The following is a 17,889-nucleotide window of genomic DNA, read 5'->3' as shown; positions in this document are numbered from 1 at the left end:
ATGTACAGTACGTCGCTCTGGATAAGGGCGTCTGCCAAATGCTGTAAATGAAAATGTAAATGTACACCTTAACAGAGTTCTTTCATTTCGGCCATGAGTGAGTCTAAACTTGGGCCTTCTTCGTTCATTGTGTTGGGAAAGTCCCACCTGATGAATGGCTTCAAATCATGAACATTTACAAGTCTTACTTTTGTTTAAGTGATGCCCAACGTCTCATAAAACCAACTTGCTTATTGGTTAAGGAACTTAGGAAGTGATTTACAGTACAGAGTGCACAACACTGCAAGCTTGTTTAAGGTCATGTAGCCCTTAGCTCACTAACAGATCATTTAGTCACTACTGGCAAGGCCACAAATCTCCCCTTTTACCCTGCTTCACTAGCGAAGACGCAAATCACAGAGGACCAAATTAAAAAGATGCTGAAAGGGAACTTTAGTGAAATAGATTCAGGCCCATAATCCACTCCAGTTATGATTGTTGTTAAATAAAGCAACAGGTGAGAATTGCTAACGACGTTGCTAGTCTCACCTCTGAACCCCGTTGCCACGGGGTGACTGCAACATGCAAGTAAGAATTTCATTGCATATTGTACACAGCACTTGAAAACATGACAAGAAACTCGACCACTTTATTTAATGTTTATTACCTCTACAGTAAAGGATAAAATACAAATATTCTTTTATGTACTATAGTTTCTAACACATGTTTTAGCATATCACACGTTACAGCATATATAGATACATATATAGATGCTATATCATACCTACAGAATGTGCTACAGTATGTTTAACAGTGGATTAAATACATATGTTTTTAAGCAAACTAAAATATAGTATTAGATTAATTAATGAGAACTGAAATCACAATTCTAATGTAATAATTCAGTGTTCATTATTGTACGCTGTTTCTTTAAAATTATTCTGCTCAGCATCTCTGTTCTTCATTTCTTCATTGTCTTGTGCCAGACTTGCTTGCAGTGACGCTCTTCATCTATTAAATGAAATGGTCATTTTTGATGGAATTAGTTAGTTAGTTAGTAAAAACATTATTGAGAAGATATTAGGAGTCGAATCAAGTCACTCACCAAAAGTCGTGGTAGCAAATGAAGTTCATTTTCTCCTCACAGTCTCTGTTCTCCCAGACACCAGCCTTAACGTTGTACGCTCCACATCGGAAAGGCTTGGCAGGGCATGAAGGCAATGGAGTAGATATATTATAAGGGTAATTATAGTTCACCCAGAACCATGAGCCATCCATGAATCGTAGACTGGTCCAGAATGTGGGAGTCAGAATTTCCATACTTCTGCTGTTGACCAAAAAGTAATCTGTCTCCGAGCTGAGGCTTACCAGGTCAGTGTAGTGTGTTCTACAGTACACCAGAGCCTCCTCCCAGTTCATCATCTCCTGCACCACAATCATCTGTGGTGACCATGTGTAGCAGAAGAAGTAAAATCTTTCTTCACAACCTTTATTTTTCCACTTGTTTTGGCTAATAAACACACAGCTTTGTTTTTCAAGATTGTCAGGTTGCCCAAGTCCCCACATTGAGAATTCCAGTGCACGTCCATCACACCACTGTGTAAACAATAACACACCATCTGCCTTTCTAAGGCCGATCCAGGAATTCGCATATAACATGTTACTTGTTTGATTTACAAAACTTTCATACTCCCATTGCGTGTCAATAATTGATAGATCCACATAATTATTCCTGCAGTATGTCTGAGCCTCAGTCCAGGTCATACTTGTTTTACAATAAATGTGTTGTGTGAAGAACAGACCTGTGGCTGCATCTCCTGTCAGCAAAAGGAGGACGATGGAGAGAAAAGACATCATGCCTGACTGTGGTGTGATTGAGCTTGGAAATGATGTTACTGGTGACTGCAGCACACAAATCAAAATGCAAAACTAAGTAGCCAAACCAAGCGAAAGTAAACTAAGGGCAATGCAAAATTTATGCAAGTGTAGTCTGCACATTATCTAGACATTTTTCCCTATAAAAAAAGAGTTTTTACCCTTTAGCATTTTTCCTACTGAAGTCCCTTTTTTTCTCTGAAGTGATTGTGTGATGTATCAAGTATTTAATGTAAAAAATAAATTAGAAAGAATATTAGTGGTTTCATACCAACAACAAACAAATCTTTCTGATTTGATCATAATGAACTGAAGTACAACAACACAATAATGAAGATGTTCTTTAAATCAAAGAAATAGTTATTAATTTGACTTACAAAAGCATTACAATTGTAAATAAACAAATGTTTTAAAAAAAGGTTTTAACTGACTGTTTCATGCTCTGGTGAGTTTTAGTTGCATTTTCGGTTACGATTCAATGCAAATACGTGTAGTTAAATACAAAACAAATGACTTTTTCATGGGCAAAGCACACCCAGTTAAGTATATTTAAAAGTAGGCCAGAATTCATTCATTCATTCTCATTCATCTTCTACCGCTTATCCGAACTACCTCGGGTCACGGGGAGCCTGTGCCTATCTCAGGCGTCATTGGGCATCAAGGCAGGATACACCCTGGACGGAGTGCCAACCCATCGCAGGGCACACACACACACTCTCATTCACTCACACACTACGGACAATTTTCCAGAGATGCCAATCAACCTACCATGCATGTCTTTGGACCTGGGAGGAAACCAGAGTACCCAGAGGAAACCCCCGAGGCACGGGGAGAACATGCAAACTCCACACACACAAGGTGGAGGTGGGAATCGAACCCCCGACCCTGGAGGTGTGAGGCGAACGTGCTAACCACTAAGCCACCATGCCCTCCTTAGGCCAGAATAAATACTTTAAATAAGGCAATCCTTAAAAATATTTTGGTTTGCAGTAACAGTAAAAAAAAAAAGGTCTATATTTTTTTTTCAAGTTTCAATGTAAAAAAAAAAGGGACAACTTTGGTGATGGTGATTACGTAGGTATGCCTTTAAACAAATTAGCATATCGTGACGTCACCGACTGGGTCTTCAACCAGTGCATCCTTTCAAACCTCGTTTTGATGCTTGTTTTAGATGTATTATGGTGCCCGAACCCGTTAATATTATTTTATTGCTTTTGTATTAGTTATTTGAAGAGTAAAAAAAAAGGTCGGTCTTAACGCAAATTTACAACCGGCAAGTCCGTCGGACTTAAAGCAAAATAAATAAATAAATAAATAGAGTCGGTCAGGTTACGGCAAACAAGAATATCTTTAAGGATGGCCTTACATTTATAAAATGAATTTGCTTGTTTGACATGGTTTAAATTGTTAAAACATTTCATGCTTAAATAACAATGATCCTTGAAAACAGTATGTGTGTGTGTGTGTGTGTGTGTGTGTGGGGGGGGTAAAATAAAACCAAGATTGATCATGTCCGAGATTTTTCTACCTTCAAGGTAAACAGTTTTAAGATTAAGTTTATGTTAAAACAATTTTTGGTAAAAAAAAAACAAAAAAAAAACTAAGAAAAACATATATATCCTGGGCTACATGAGGGCTAAATCATGTTGTTTTATTACTGCAAGAGTGCATGCAGTAAAATTCTAAACAAATTACCAGTGAGTCCACGCCCATGGGTTGCAGTGATGAACAGAATGAAATGGGTTTGTGATCAAATGAAAAAAGTAAGCTATCATATTGACATAAAGTAGCTATGTGCCATTTTTCAATGATGAAAAATCATTCATTTTTCATCTGCCACTGCTGGGCCCCTGAGCAAGGCCCTTAACCCTCAATTTCATAAAATGAGATTAAAATGTAAGCCGCTCTGGATAAGGGCCTTTAACAAACACTGTAAATGTAAAATGTTTGGTAAGCAAAGCAACCTGTACTGCTTGGATTTGTGTGGTCAAATCACACCAAGGTACAATTATTTTAAATAATTAAATGCTATAAAATAAATTTCTAAACAATACTTCCTGATTCTTTGAGATGATTTTTTTTGAGTCATGTTACAGTGGATAAAAAATGTTTACACAACCATTTTAAAATAATTGTAGATCTTGTTATTAAATTAAACTAGAGATGAGAAATGAGATTAACCACGCCAGATCTTTTTCCATCTGTCATGTCTATGCCAGGAAAGGAGATCAGAGAACAATTCGTATCAGTGACTAAAAGCAAGTATGGGGTGTATGTTCTCGAGTTCATAACACCTGCTGCCAGAAGTGAGTGGATTGAAATTATACTTAAAGCAGAGTATTGCCAAGGCTTAAATCCAGCTCTACTCACTGAGATTGCATGTTGCAATGAGCAAAAATACCTGGACATTCTCAATGAACACTACATACATTTAAAAAACTTGCTACAAAAATTGGCTGAAATAACCTTAGTAAGATGTTTCTTCGAATGGATAAAAATTTCCCCCACATCTCAATGCAGAACTCTTTCAGCTGTGTGATTTTTGAGGGATTTTGTACATGCACAATCGGTGTATAATTACACCACAGGCTCTCAATAGGATTTCGATCTGGGCTTTGACTTGGCCATTCCAGAATTCTACATTTTTTACCTTTTGGCGAGTCCTTATGTGGATTTACTGGTATGTTTTTGTCATGTTTCTAGGTTCAGTTCCACTTCAGCTTAGCTTAAATTTTTTTGACAGATGGTCTCACATGTTCCTTAAGCATCTTCTGATACAATGTAGAATTCATAATATATTCTATGATGGTGGGCTGGCCAGGTGCTGCCGCAACAAAGCATCCCCAAACCATAACACTTTCACCTCTATGTTTCACAACTGGTATGAGGTTCTTTTGCTGAAATGCTGTATTTGGATATTATTTCATTATTCCACAAGTCTTGGACTTTATCCATGTGTACTTTGGCTTCAAGAACTTCAGTCTTGCCCTTATGTTTTTGTTAGACACTAAAGGTTTCCTCCTTGCACACCTCCATTGATAATTAAAGTTGTGCACTGTAGATTCAGCAGATCCAGAAGTTGTCCCTGAGAACTGAAAGTGGTTAGAATTCCAGTGAAGGTTCCCTCTAGCAGCTTGGAGTGGGGACGTGCCCGTAGTGCCCACTATCTTAAATCCTATATCCAAATGCCCGCACTTATATTGTCCTCCACAGTTTGTACTGTTCAACCATGTGTTGTAGCACTGTAACAATTGTAGCAGTATCAACCATAAGATTGAGTCTGGTTTTTGACCAGGGACATTTGGGTCTCTCAGGGCTGCCGCAAAATCACTACGTACAGTCATAGGAGAAAGAAAATTCAACTTCTTACAATTCTATGTTTTTTTGTCATTTTTTTCTCAAACTGTTTAATGGTTTAAGATATAAAAACACAAGAACTGCATCATGTGACCCATGATAACCTAGGTTTGCAACAATATTCTTTGAACTGATGAGACCAAGTGCTGAGACTCACAAAGTCTTTAAATCAAAATGGTTAATTATTTGGCTTACAAATAAATAGATTTAAATAGTTGTAAATAAACAAACAGTAAAAAAAAAGGTTTTAACTGGCTGTTTTATGCTCTAGTGAGTTTTAGTTGTGCTTTAACTCTGTGTACTTTAACTACATTTGAATATATTGTCTTCTGGTAAAGTAGATTCCTGACTTTTGTATACTATCTGCTTAACTCACTTTGTTCTAGAGTTGTGTGATTTGAATTTTGTTATATTCTATACCATTGTTGATTTTATAGTGTTGGTATTTGTTGTTCTCTCAGCTGATTAATCAGGAGTAGTTTCAGTCACCCTTAAGGTATGAATTGTGGGCAGGGCTTACCTATTTAAATTGAAGGTTTGTAAGTATCTCTCTATCTCACATTGTAACATAAGTGTCTAGTACTGTTTTGATATATTATACCATACCTTAATTCTCACTATTGGTTGACTGCAAATATGTGCCTCAAACCCATCTCTGTACTCAATTCCTACTGTCGCAGACGCTCTCGTCTACAGAGCAGAGGTCACAATCCCAGTAACCTCATCTACCCTCCTCTGTTGTGTAAGTCTCAAACAGTGGTGGTTGGTGGGCTCTGGAATGGCCAGTCTGCTGTAAAGAAAGCTGATTTTATCTCTGCTTTAACTTCCCATTACTCCTTTTGATTTTCTTGCACCAACAGAGACCTGGATATCCCCACAGAACACTGCTACACCAGCTGCTTTATCCTCTGCCTATGCTTTCTCTCACTCACCACGAGAAACAGGCAGGGGTGGTGGTACAGGTTTATTGTTGTCAAGGAGATGGTGTTTACACCTCTCCTCATGTCTCATTTAACCATCTCCTCTTTTGAATTCCATGGCATTTCAGTTACCTCTCCAATCAACCTTGTTATCATTGTTGTTTACCACCCTCCTTGTCCCCAAGGTGACTTCCTGGAAGAAATGGAAACACTACTTAGTGTTTTCCCTTCTGATAGCTCCCCTCTGATGGTGCTTGGTGACTTCAATCTCCCCTCTGACAAGCTTCAACCTTCTTCCCTCCTGACTCTTCTCGACTCATTTGCCCTGACACTCAACAGCTACATCCCCACACACAAAGGAGGAAATGTCCTGGACCTGGTTTTCACCCGTCCTTCTCCAGCTACAGACGTGACTGCTACCCCACTACACGTCTCCGATCATCATCTGGTATCCTTCACCATCACTCTCCCTACCCTACCTAAAACTACCTCTCACCCCCTCGCTCTTACTTGCTGCAACCTTCACTCTGTCTCCCCTTCTTCTGTAGCTTCTGGCACTCTTTCTTCTCTTCCTGATCCTGAGTCTTTTTCCTCACTACCCTTGGACTCAGCCACAGATACTTTCCTTTCATCTCTTTCCTCAACTATGGACTTCCTCTGCCCTATGTCCACTAAACCCAAGAAAACTTCTTGTTCTGCTCCTTGGCTTTCAGATGTGCTGTGCAACAATCGAAGCAAGCTAAGATCATCAGAGAGAAAGTGGAAGAAATCACAACTTGATGCAGATCTTGATTCTTACTGAACACTCATGGCCAAGTTCTCCTCAGATGTGACTTCTGCCAAGACTTCCTTCTACAAGGAAAAGCTTGAAGCTTCCTCACATGACCCTCGGAAATTCCACATCACCTCTTCTCTGCTCAACCTCCTCCTTCATCCTCCCTGACTGCAGAAGACTTTGCTTCTTTCTACCAGGAGAAGATTGAAGAAATCTGCCGGACCTTCACTTCAGCCCCGACTGCACTTATATCTCAGAGCATGGATTCCCCTACACCTTCGTTGTCACATTTCTCAACTGTAGCAGCAGAAGAGATTTTACAACTCATCCAGTCCTGCAATCCTACCACCTGCCCATTGGATTCACTCCCTTCCACTATGCTCCAGACCATCTCCCAAGACCTTCTGCCATTCATTACCACTATCATCAATAGATCCATATCAGCTGGTCAGGTACCAACTACTTTCAAGAGAGCAAGGGTTATTCCCATCCTAAATAAACCTACTCTGGATCCATCAGATATCAGTAACTACAGACCGGTATCACTTCTCTCGTTTCTTTCAAAAATTCTTGAACGCATTGTCTGTAATCAACTGTCTGTCTATCTCTCACAGAACAACCTCCAAGACCCCAACCAGTCTGGCTTTAAAGCAGCTCATTCCACAGAGACAGCCCTTTTGGATGTCTCTGAGAAACTACATGTTGCTAGATCAGCCAAACTGTCATCCGTCCTTATCCTCCTTGACCTTTCAGCAGCGTTTGATACGGTCAACCACAAGACTCTCTTATCCACCCTCAGGAGTCCTGGACCCTGAGGGTGGATCAGTTAAAGCTCAATCCTAGCAAAACTGAACTGCTGATCATCCCAGGTCATTCAGCCCCAGGTCATGATCTTGCTATATCCTTGTACAATGATTTGATCTCCCCTTCAGCCACAGCTCGCAACCTTGGGGTAACCATGGACAACTGTCCTTTTCCTCTCATGTTGCTAATGTGACTCACTCATGTCGGTTTCTTCTCTACAACATTACAAGGATTCGGCCATTTTTGTCCACACAGGCTGCTCAGGTAATTCAATACACTGATGCTGGCCTACAAAGCCAAAAATGGACCAGCTCCCTCTTACCTCAAAGCCCTCATCACTCCTCGCACTGCACCCCGCACCCTCCGATCTACCAGCACTGCTCGACTGGTCCCACCATCTCTCAGGGTAAGAGGCAAGTATACTACAAGACTCTTCTCGGTTCTGGCACCAAGGTGGTGGAATGAACTTCCCCTAGGGGTCCGGGCAGCTGAGTCACTGGATATTTTCAAACGACGGCTGAAGACCTACTTATTCAGGAAACACTTCAACTAGCACTTCTTTCCTTATCTTTTGCATTTAAAAAAAACAAAAAAAAAAACCCTTTGACACTCTTTCATTGTAACTTGAACAAATGTTTTAAACTCATGGTATCTTAAGTATGTAACCTAGTGAGCCAGCATTAATGTATCCAATGTTTTTGAGATTTAAGCACTTATGTACATCACTCTGGATAAGGGCATCTGCCAAATGCTGTAAAAGTAAATGTAAATGTAGTTGCATTTTCGGTTCAATGCAAATAAGTGTAGTTAAATACAAAACAAATTACCAATGAGTCGAAACCTTGAAACCTACTTTTTCATGGTCAAAGCACACCCAGTTAAGCATATTTAAAAGTAGGCCGGCATAAATACTTTAAATTACATTTATAAAATGAATTTCTGCTTGTTTGACATGGTTTAAATTTATTAAAACAACGTTTCCTGCATAAATAACAATGATCCTTGAAAAAGTACGTGTGTGTGGGGGGGCATAAAATGAAACCAAGATTGATCATGTCCGAGATTTTTCTACCTTCAAGGTAATACAGTTTAAGTTAAAACTATTTTTGGTAAAACAAATTAGCTAAATCATGTTGTTTTATTACTGCAAGAGTGCATGCAGTAAAATTCTAAACAAATTACCAGTGAGTCCACGCCCATGGGTTGCAGTGATGAACAGAATAAAATGGGTTTGTGATCAAATGAAAAAAAGGTAAGCTATCATATTGACATAAAGCAGCTATGTGTAATTTTTCAACGATGAAGTCACATAGACTCATCATAGACTGTTTTTTTCTAATCTTTTTTTTTTCCTGTAAAGTAAGTAAAATGTGGTACAATGTGGTATAATGGGGATGTGGTAGTCTAGTGGTTAAGGTCCAACCAATCAGTAGTTTGTGAGTTTGAATCAAGGTCCAACAAGCTGCCACTGCTGAGCAAGGCCCGTTTCCCTCAATTGCATAAAATGAGATTAAAATGTAAGCCGCTCTGGATAAGGGCCTTTAACAAACACTGTAAATGTAAAATGTTTGGTAAGCAAAGCAACCTGTACTGCTTGGATTTGTGTGGTCAAATCACACCAAGGTACAATTATTTTAAATAATTAAATGCTATAAAATAAATTTCTAAACAATACTTCCTGATTCTTTGAGATGATTTTTTTGAGTCATGTTACAGTGGATAAAAAATGTTTACACAACCATTTTAAAATAATTGTAGATCTTGTTATTAAATTAAACTAGAGATGAGAAATGAGATTAACCACGCCAGATCTTTTTCCATCTGTCATGTCTATGCCAGGAAAGGAGATCAGAGAACTATTCGTATCAGTGACTAAAAGCAAGTATGGGGTGTATATTCTCGAGTTCATAACACCTGCTGCCAGAAGTGAGTGAATTGAAGTTATGCTTAAAGCAGAGTATTGCCAAGGCTTAAATCCAGCTCTACTCACTGAGATTGCATGTTGCAATGAGCAATGAGCTGTGTGATTTTTTAGGGATTTCGTACATGCACAATCTGTTTATAATTACACCACAGGCTCTCAATAGGATTTAGATCTGGGCTTTGACTTGGCCATTACAGAATTCTCCATTTTTTACTTTTCGGCAAGTCCTTATGTGGATTTACTGGTATGTTTTTATCACGTTTCTAGTTTCAGTTCCACTTCAGCTTCAGCTGTTGACAGATGGTCTCACATGTTCCTCAAGCATCTTCTGATACAATGTAGAATTCATAGTACATTCTATGATTGTGGGATTCTTGCCCTCATGTTTTTGTTAGACACTAAAGGTTTCCTCCTTGCACACCTCCATTGATAATTAAGAGATAATTGTAAATTCAGCAGATCCAGAAGTTGTCCCTGAGAACCGAAAGTTTTTAGAATTCCAGTGAAAGTTCCCTCTGGCAGCTTGGAGGGGGGACGTGCCCGTGGTGCCCACTATCGTCCTCCACAGATTGTACTGTTCAACCATGTATTGTAGCACTGTAACAGTTGTAGCAGTGTTTGGAGTAAGTAGCACCGAGTGCCAAAGAATTTGTGTACCGATCTAGAGTCACCAAAGTATCAACCATACGATGAGTCTGGTTTTTGACCAAGGACATTTGGGTCTGTCAGGGCTGCCGCAAAATCACTACGTACAGTCATAGGAGAAAGAAAATTCAACTTCTTACAATTCTATGTTTTTTTGTCATTTTTTTCTCAAACTGTTTAATGGTTTAAAATAAGAACTACATCATGTGACCCACGATAACCTAGGTTTGCAACAATATTCTTTGAACTGATGAGACCCAGTGTTGAGATGTTTGGTCAAACTGCACATACACGTATTACCAGAGATACTTTTATCTTTAAGTCTTTCCTTCTTTTGGTTCTGTATTTCTTTTTTCTCTTCAGTTTTTTTATTGATTCTTTTATTTCCAGCCACCACTCTAGAAGGTTGCAACAAAGCTGGCCTTTTAGTATCCTGAGTTACATGCTATCCAGGGTCATCGTGGACAATTTACTATGTCAAAAGTTTCTTATTGTGCACCAATGCCGCCACCTGCTGGCTGCCTGTAGGTATCGTATAGCCTTTCACATAAATACAATAAACATATCTGAATAAAATGTAACCCAGGTCACATATATTTACAAGCAGTATTATTTTATTAACATCTATGAAATAAACTTAAGTAAAATGTATTTATATATCATTGTATATCTAAATGACCAAGGCACGAGGACAATTGTCGAGGTGAGAGTTTAGTCTCATCTCCTGACGGAAAGATCGGGAGTGAGAGGAAGTGAAGCAGAGGGAATTGACCGAGAGCAAGCAGACTGAATGAACCAGCAAATGATTATTAATGATAGAAATAAACTATAAGAAACTAATAATTAGATTTACCACATGTTAATGCTCATAAATTCACGTTTTTGGGAGACAGAATTAGAAAACAATAACGAAAGACACGCGACGACTAAAACCTGAAGAAATAGGGCCGAATAAAGATTTATTTTGATAAATTCTTTCTTTTTTCTTTCTTTATTTCAACCACAATTCTCCATGGTGTGTACCCTTTTTCTTACAAGGATGTATGTATTTTCTTAAGATATGATATTTTCCTACTCCGAAATGTGTACCATGTAAAGCTAGCCTTGCTAGCACTGTGCATAGACGCTTAATCGTGCATTTGGTGATTAGCATGTATATGTTGTGTGTATTCAGATCATTATTGAGACAGACAGATTAGTTCATTTAAAACTGACTTTTTTTTTTGTAACTAATTGATTATTTTGGTTTTTTTCTTGCATGGTTAGTTTTCTCTTTTTTATGTTTAATTATTCGATTTACCTCTGAGTCTTCTTGACTAGACATTAAGTTTATCCCTCAGGAACTTTTTTCGGTATTTATCAATGTTATTGATTACTAATTTCTTGAACATTAATTTGGAATCTGGATCATTGTACTTGAATTTGAGAAACCAATTGAGAAAAAGGAGCAGCATTAAACACTGTCATGGACTGCTGCACAGTTTACTGTCAGAACATTAGAGAGCGGTCCAGACCCAGACCAAGTCCAGTCCAGTCCAGACCAAGCAAAATCCAGACTCAAAATGCAGCGATAAATCCCGTGGATATTTTTTTTCACTTAAAAAGAATGAAAAATAGGAAATATGTTTCATTTGTGCCTGCAGCATTTGCATGAAATGTTTGATGGCTTTGAATTTTAGGTGTATCAGAATTTAACACATATAATTTTGGACCACTCCATGATTCAGTGATAGGAGACACAGATTGTTTTTGTCATCAGTGATGCAAAGGTCAGAAAAGGTTTACTGAGAGAAACAGAGTTCACTTTGACAAATGAGAGAAAAGACAGAAAATAAGAAAGTATCAGAACTTCTCAAAGACTGTTAACCATGCAGATCTCAAATTAGTGCTTCCTAAGTTCCACCAACATGTGGACTTTGCAGTCAAAGATGTGAACATGCTGGATCTTATTTATACATCTCTGGCTTGTATCATGCAGAGCACTGCCCCAATCTTGTGCATTCAATTTCTGTTAAGCTTATTCCAACAAACATCTGCTCGAGCATGGTACTTCACACTACTTGCAGGGCAGTGGTGGCACCTGGTGCATGCAGCAGGTCATCCAGGTGAACACTAATTATAGGACAACTTTACCTGGCTGTAACAGTGATGCCTCCCCTTCCTATGTGCTCAACGGGTTCTACACTCGGATTAAGGTGCAGAACAACATGGTAGCAAGGAAGACCAGACCTCCTCAGTGAATCTTCAGATGCATGTTCAGATAAGCTGTCATTCCACCAAGCTTCGAGACCACTAACATAATCCCTGTGCTATTTGACATTTTCAATGTCATGCCCAATGACTATTGCCATTTTTCATTTACTCCCATCATCATAAAGTACTTTGAGAGGCTTGTCATTAGGCGTATCAAGACCCTGCTGCCACCCTCGGTGGAGCCCTTTGCAGTTTCAATATCATTCCAACTGCTCCACAGATGATGCCATTGCCACAACCCTCCACCTGGCCTTTACACATCTGGACAAAAAGGACACTTAAGTGCAAGTGCTGTTTACTAACATCAGTTCAATATTTAACACAATCTCTCAGAACCTGATAGAGGGAGCAGGCTCAGCTTATCTGAAACTCGGTCCTGGACTTTGAGATTTCAATCAGTCCAAATAGAAAAGAGCATTTTCAACACCACCACACTGAACACTGGGGCAACTCTGTGCTGTGTGCTCTGTCCAGTAGTGTCGGCTTTGCTGACTTACAAACCACATCAAGGTGGATGTCATCAGCAAGAACAATAAGTCAGCATATTAAGAGAAGTTTCATGACGGTACAGTCATAAAATGACTAAACAAGTATGGTTTTTGTGTAAAGTTTCCTAAGGAAAGTTCCCTTCTTTTCAAAAATGTTAGGTTTGCAAAACTGCATCAGAACAGAGCACAAAAGTTCTGTAGCAGTATCCTTTGAACTGATCAAGAGTATCACAGTGCATCTAGATCAGGGGTCACCAAAGCGGTGCCCGCGGGTACCTGGTCGCCCGCAAGGAGCACATAAGGTGCCCGCGAGGCATGTTCTAAAAATAGCACTGGTCAAAATATAGTTCCGTGTAAAAAATTTTCTTGCTGTAGTTTTTGAATAAAAAATGCTTGCATTAATGTAGATTTTAAAATGACTATATTTAATTTCATTTTATTTCATTTAAAAAAAATGTAAACAAAAATGTTATGTATATAACAAACTCTGGCCTTTTCTGAAGTCAAATGTCAATATTGCGTGCACGTCACGTCCGACTCCTGACACAAGGAAGTGGTGCAGCAACAATCAGGAGTCAGTTGTGATTTACCCCCAAAAACATGGCAGAAAAGCGACAGAAAACATATCATTTTCACGGTGTTTGGGAGGAAGAGTTCTTTTTTACGCCAGCCAAAGAAAAGTGTGTGTGTCTCATTTCCGGGACGACTGTTGTGACGGCAAAGCGGCACAATGTGGCGAGACACTTCAGTCTGCGTCACGAAAGTTTCAGTGCTAACTACCCACCCGGCGGAGCTTTAAGGACAGAAAAAGACGTTAAAAATCCTTTCATTCAAGTGGACATGACATGCACTGTTGAGCAAATTGCTCTGTTCAACTTGGATGCTGGACAGGTAGAGATAGAAATCCTAACGTTGCAAAATGACCTCCACCTCAAAGCCCATCAGTCTGCATCAAACTTTTGGTGCCTTGTGGACACAGAAAAGTGCAGTGGTGTACAGTAGTGGTGCACAGCAGCTATGAAATTTGCCTGCCTTTTTGGTTCAACCTATCTCTGTGAATCAGCCTTTTCTAACATGAACTTTATCAAGAACTAACACAGAACACGCCTTACTGATGCACATTTACAAGACTCACTCAGACTTGGTGTCAAATTATTCACCAGATTACAGTACAATGGTGTGCAGAATGCAGTGCCAGGCTTCCCACTAACAGACATTTACAGACAAAGAAGAGATAACTTGTGTTCATTGAAAACACCATAACATTAAACTAAAAATGATGCACAGAAATGTGAAAAATTGTTCAAAAAAGACTAGATAACTTCTTGTGACTTGATTAATGATTTCCTTGACATTACTTCCTGACTTTCAAATGTTGGAACAGATAAACATAAATAAATGTTGCATGTTTAAATATTCCTACCATCATTGTTGTATAAATCATTGTTAATAATTGTGGGGAATAATTAGCATTGACATGTGAGCAGTCTCTTCACCATATTATTATTATTATTATTATTATTATTATTATTATTATTATTATTATTAAAAAGTGATCTGTGCAATTTTGCTATTGAGGAAGTTTATATCAAACAGGTAGCCCTTCATACTACTCAGTTCCCTTGAAGTAGCCCTCAGTCTTAAAAAGGTTGGTGACCCCTGATCTAGATGAATAATGATAGAAATGTCAGTTCAAGCCACTAGGTGGCATTCTAATATAAAGAACCAGTGATCCTTTATACACACATACATACCCGATTCACTGAGCAGGAAACAAGATGCTGTGTCAGGGAACCAGATTGCTTTTGTTGCGGGTGCCAAAGCAGAGAAAAAAGAGAGGACTTACACCAAATGCTTGAGGAATGTGTGTAAGTGCTGAGAACTCGAACTGGGCAATAGTGGCTTAAAATGGGCTTAGAGAAGCCCCTCCAGGACCAGTGAGAGTTTCCAGGAGAGGAGATATGCTCCACAGGAATGGCTTAGCCACCTGGCACTGCACAGAAAGCAAGAGACCAGAGAGCAGGCACGTGACTTGCAGCAATGGCTGCCATGGATATCTCAATGTAAAGAATGATAGTCCCTCAAAGAGGTGTGTCAGCAGGAACTCTAGCACTGTACCAACAGGGCCGTGAACTAGATCCTGACATAGATGGCTATGTGGAGATAAACATCCTTCAGAATTAGTATTGCAAACTACTGATCTGCGACCCAGTGACCCTGTGACCTTGAAGTTTAAAATCTCGAACTTCAATTCAATGCAGGCAGGTCCAAAATTTAGCGTAGCCATCGTCCTTCTTAGGAACCAAGAAGTGTGAAGTTGGAGGCTTGACCTGGGAGGGGAATAGGCTCTATAGCCCCTTTCTCAGATGCGAGAGAAGTTGACCACTTGGAGTTCATAACTTGAATGTTCACGATCTTCAAGAAGCAGAACACAACTGGAGCTGGCACAAAAATGCCTCGGGTAGAAAAAGAAAAGCAAATGGAGAGGAATTAGCATAGCTGCTGTTCATAATTTTAACCAGAACAGGATAGTATTGTGTTCTATTGGCCCACATGGATTCAATTCAATTCATTCATTCATTCATTCATCTTCTACCGTTTATCTGAACTACCTCAGGTCACGGGGAGCCTGTGCCTATCTCAGGCGTCATTGGGCATCAAGGCAGGATACACCCTGGATGGAGTGCCAACCCATCACAGGGCACACACACACACACTCTCATTCACTCACGCAATCACACACTACGGACAATTTTCCAGAGATGCCAATCAACCTACCATGCATGTCTTTGGACTGGGGGAGGAAACCGGAGTACCCGGAGGAAACCCCCGAGGCACGGGGAGAACATGCAAACTCCACACACACACGGAGGCGGGAATCGAACCCCGACCCTGGAGGTGTGAGGCGAACGAGCTAACCACTAAGCCACCGTGCCCCCTCAATTCAATTCAATTCAATTCAATTCAATTCAATTCAAGTTTATTTGTATAGCACTTTTTACAATTAACATCGTCTCAAAGCAGCTTTACAGAACAAGAACATAGAACAAAAGGTTAATATAAAGAATAATAAAGATTAATAGAATGCAAAATAGTGAACTGGATGAACCAGTTCACCAAATCGGACTGATTCGTTCTAAACAGTTCGCGTCTTGAGTCAGCGCTGATCCACAAGTTACTAAAGTTACTCATTTTCGGTCATGCCTGAGCCCCTCCGACTCTAAATAAACTAATATCCCGGAGTATATGTAACACTAAACTGAACTGAGACATGTTGTGCTGAGAGAACTGTGAGCGCGAGCTGTTGATACTGCGCATGAATCACTGAACCGATACAGCGAATCATAGGTACAGAACTGAGAACTGTTTCTTTCGGACGCGTCCGAGAACCGATGACCTGTTGATACTGCGCATGTTTGAATCATTGAACTGATACAAGAACAAATGTAAATGGTTATGATTTAATGTCTTATCAACGTATGAGTGTGTAACTCAGTTGCATTAGTTTTTGAAACAACTGATGGAGCGAAAGAAACATTTCAAAATTATGCTTTTTTTTGTAAGTTTTTGTAAGTTGATGAAGAGTAGTTTATTAACTTAATATCTTTAAGACACGTAAAACACCCACGTTTGCACATCAATGCCTGTACTGGGTGTTTCAGTTGCAAAACTTAAATGTAAGAAACGCATTCAACTAAAGTTATGACTACTATCATTATTTATATTATCATTATTTATACTATTTATATTACACCCATCCATAAAACCGGACTTCCTAACACGTTACTACATCCGATAAGACCGTACCAAATAAGGTCACTTCACTTACCAAGGACTTAAAGGACACTTCATACACACACACACACACATTTCACTTATTGGGTTTTTAGGTATTTTTTGTGTATATTTGTAAATAGTAATTCTGTATAATACACTTTGATTTATTTATATTGGTGGTGTGTCTGACTGTTTCCTGGTAGGGTACTTGTATTAGGGAGTGGTGCCCCTGTTCATAGTGTACGGTTTAGGTGTAACATACACATGGACCGTTACATAGTGGTGGCCCGTACGGGGCCCGCTCCATTTATTTGTATTTCTTTGTAATATTTTGTTTATTATTCCTATTATTATTATTATTATTATAATTATTATTATTCCTACTATGGATTTAGAACAGACCATACAACCCACTGTTGTAGATACTGACGTGTTTAGTGCAAATAACACTCCTGTAAATGAACAAACAACTACTAATGTCATTCCTGATGCAGATTTTACTGCAGGCCCATTTGTAACTTGACGTAATCCAACAGCTGAACTAACATCTATGCTCAGTTCTTTGTACATTTCTGATGGTGATGAGTCTGATGATAATAATGAGGAAAGTTGAGGAAAGTGTGATGAATGTTGAGTTAATTCAAACAATGCAAACTGATATTGCGCAGCTTAAGGGGAATTTATTGGTACAATTGTTAAATCAAGATTTCAAACAGTTGGTAGATAGTACCCTAAATCAGGAAACCAGTTTAAGGGAGGCAGTGGACACTAGCTTAGCAGGGTTGCAGGAGGATTTCCAGATGTCCCTGGAGAAGCTGGAAAGAGCCGTGACGGACTGTTTCCTAAGGAGGGATGCAAAATGGGAAAGTCAAATGAAAAAATTGTGACTTATAAGCACCCCCACCCTCTCTAGACTACAGGCCTACCACTAAGCCTACCAATACCACATACAGCATTGTTACCCCTACTGAAACTCAACACTCTAGTGAGCTTACCCTAGCTGTAGCCAATATATTGTCTTTCTGTGCTTGCCCTCCCATCCGCCTGGAGTTTTCCACTTTTGGTGATGCCTGTGAGACAGCTGATGTACTA

This window comes from Tachysurus vachellii, chromosome 10 (genome assembly GCF_030014155.1).
Source record: "Tachysurus vachellii isolate PV-2020 chromosome 10, HZAU_Pvac_v1, whole genome shotgun sequence".
NCBI lineage: Eukaryota > Metazoa > Chordata > Actinopteri > Siluriformes > Bagridae > Tachysurus > Tachysurus vachellii.
Note: the sequence above shows the minus strand (reverse complement) of the source record.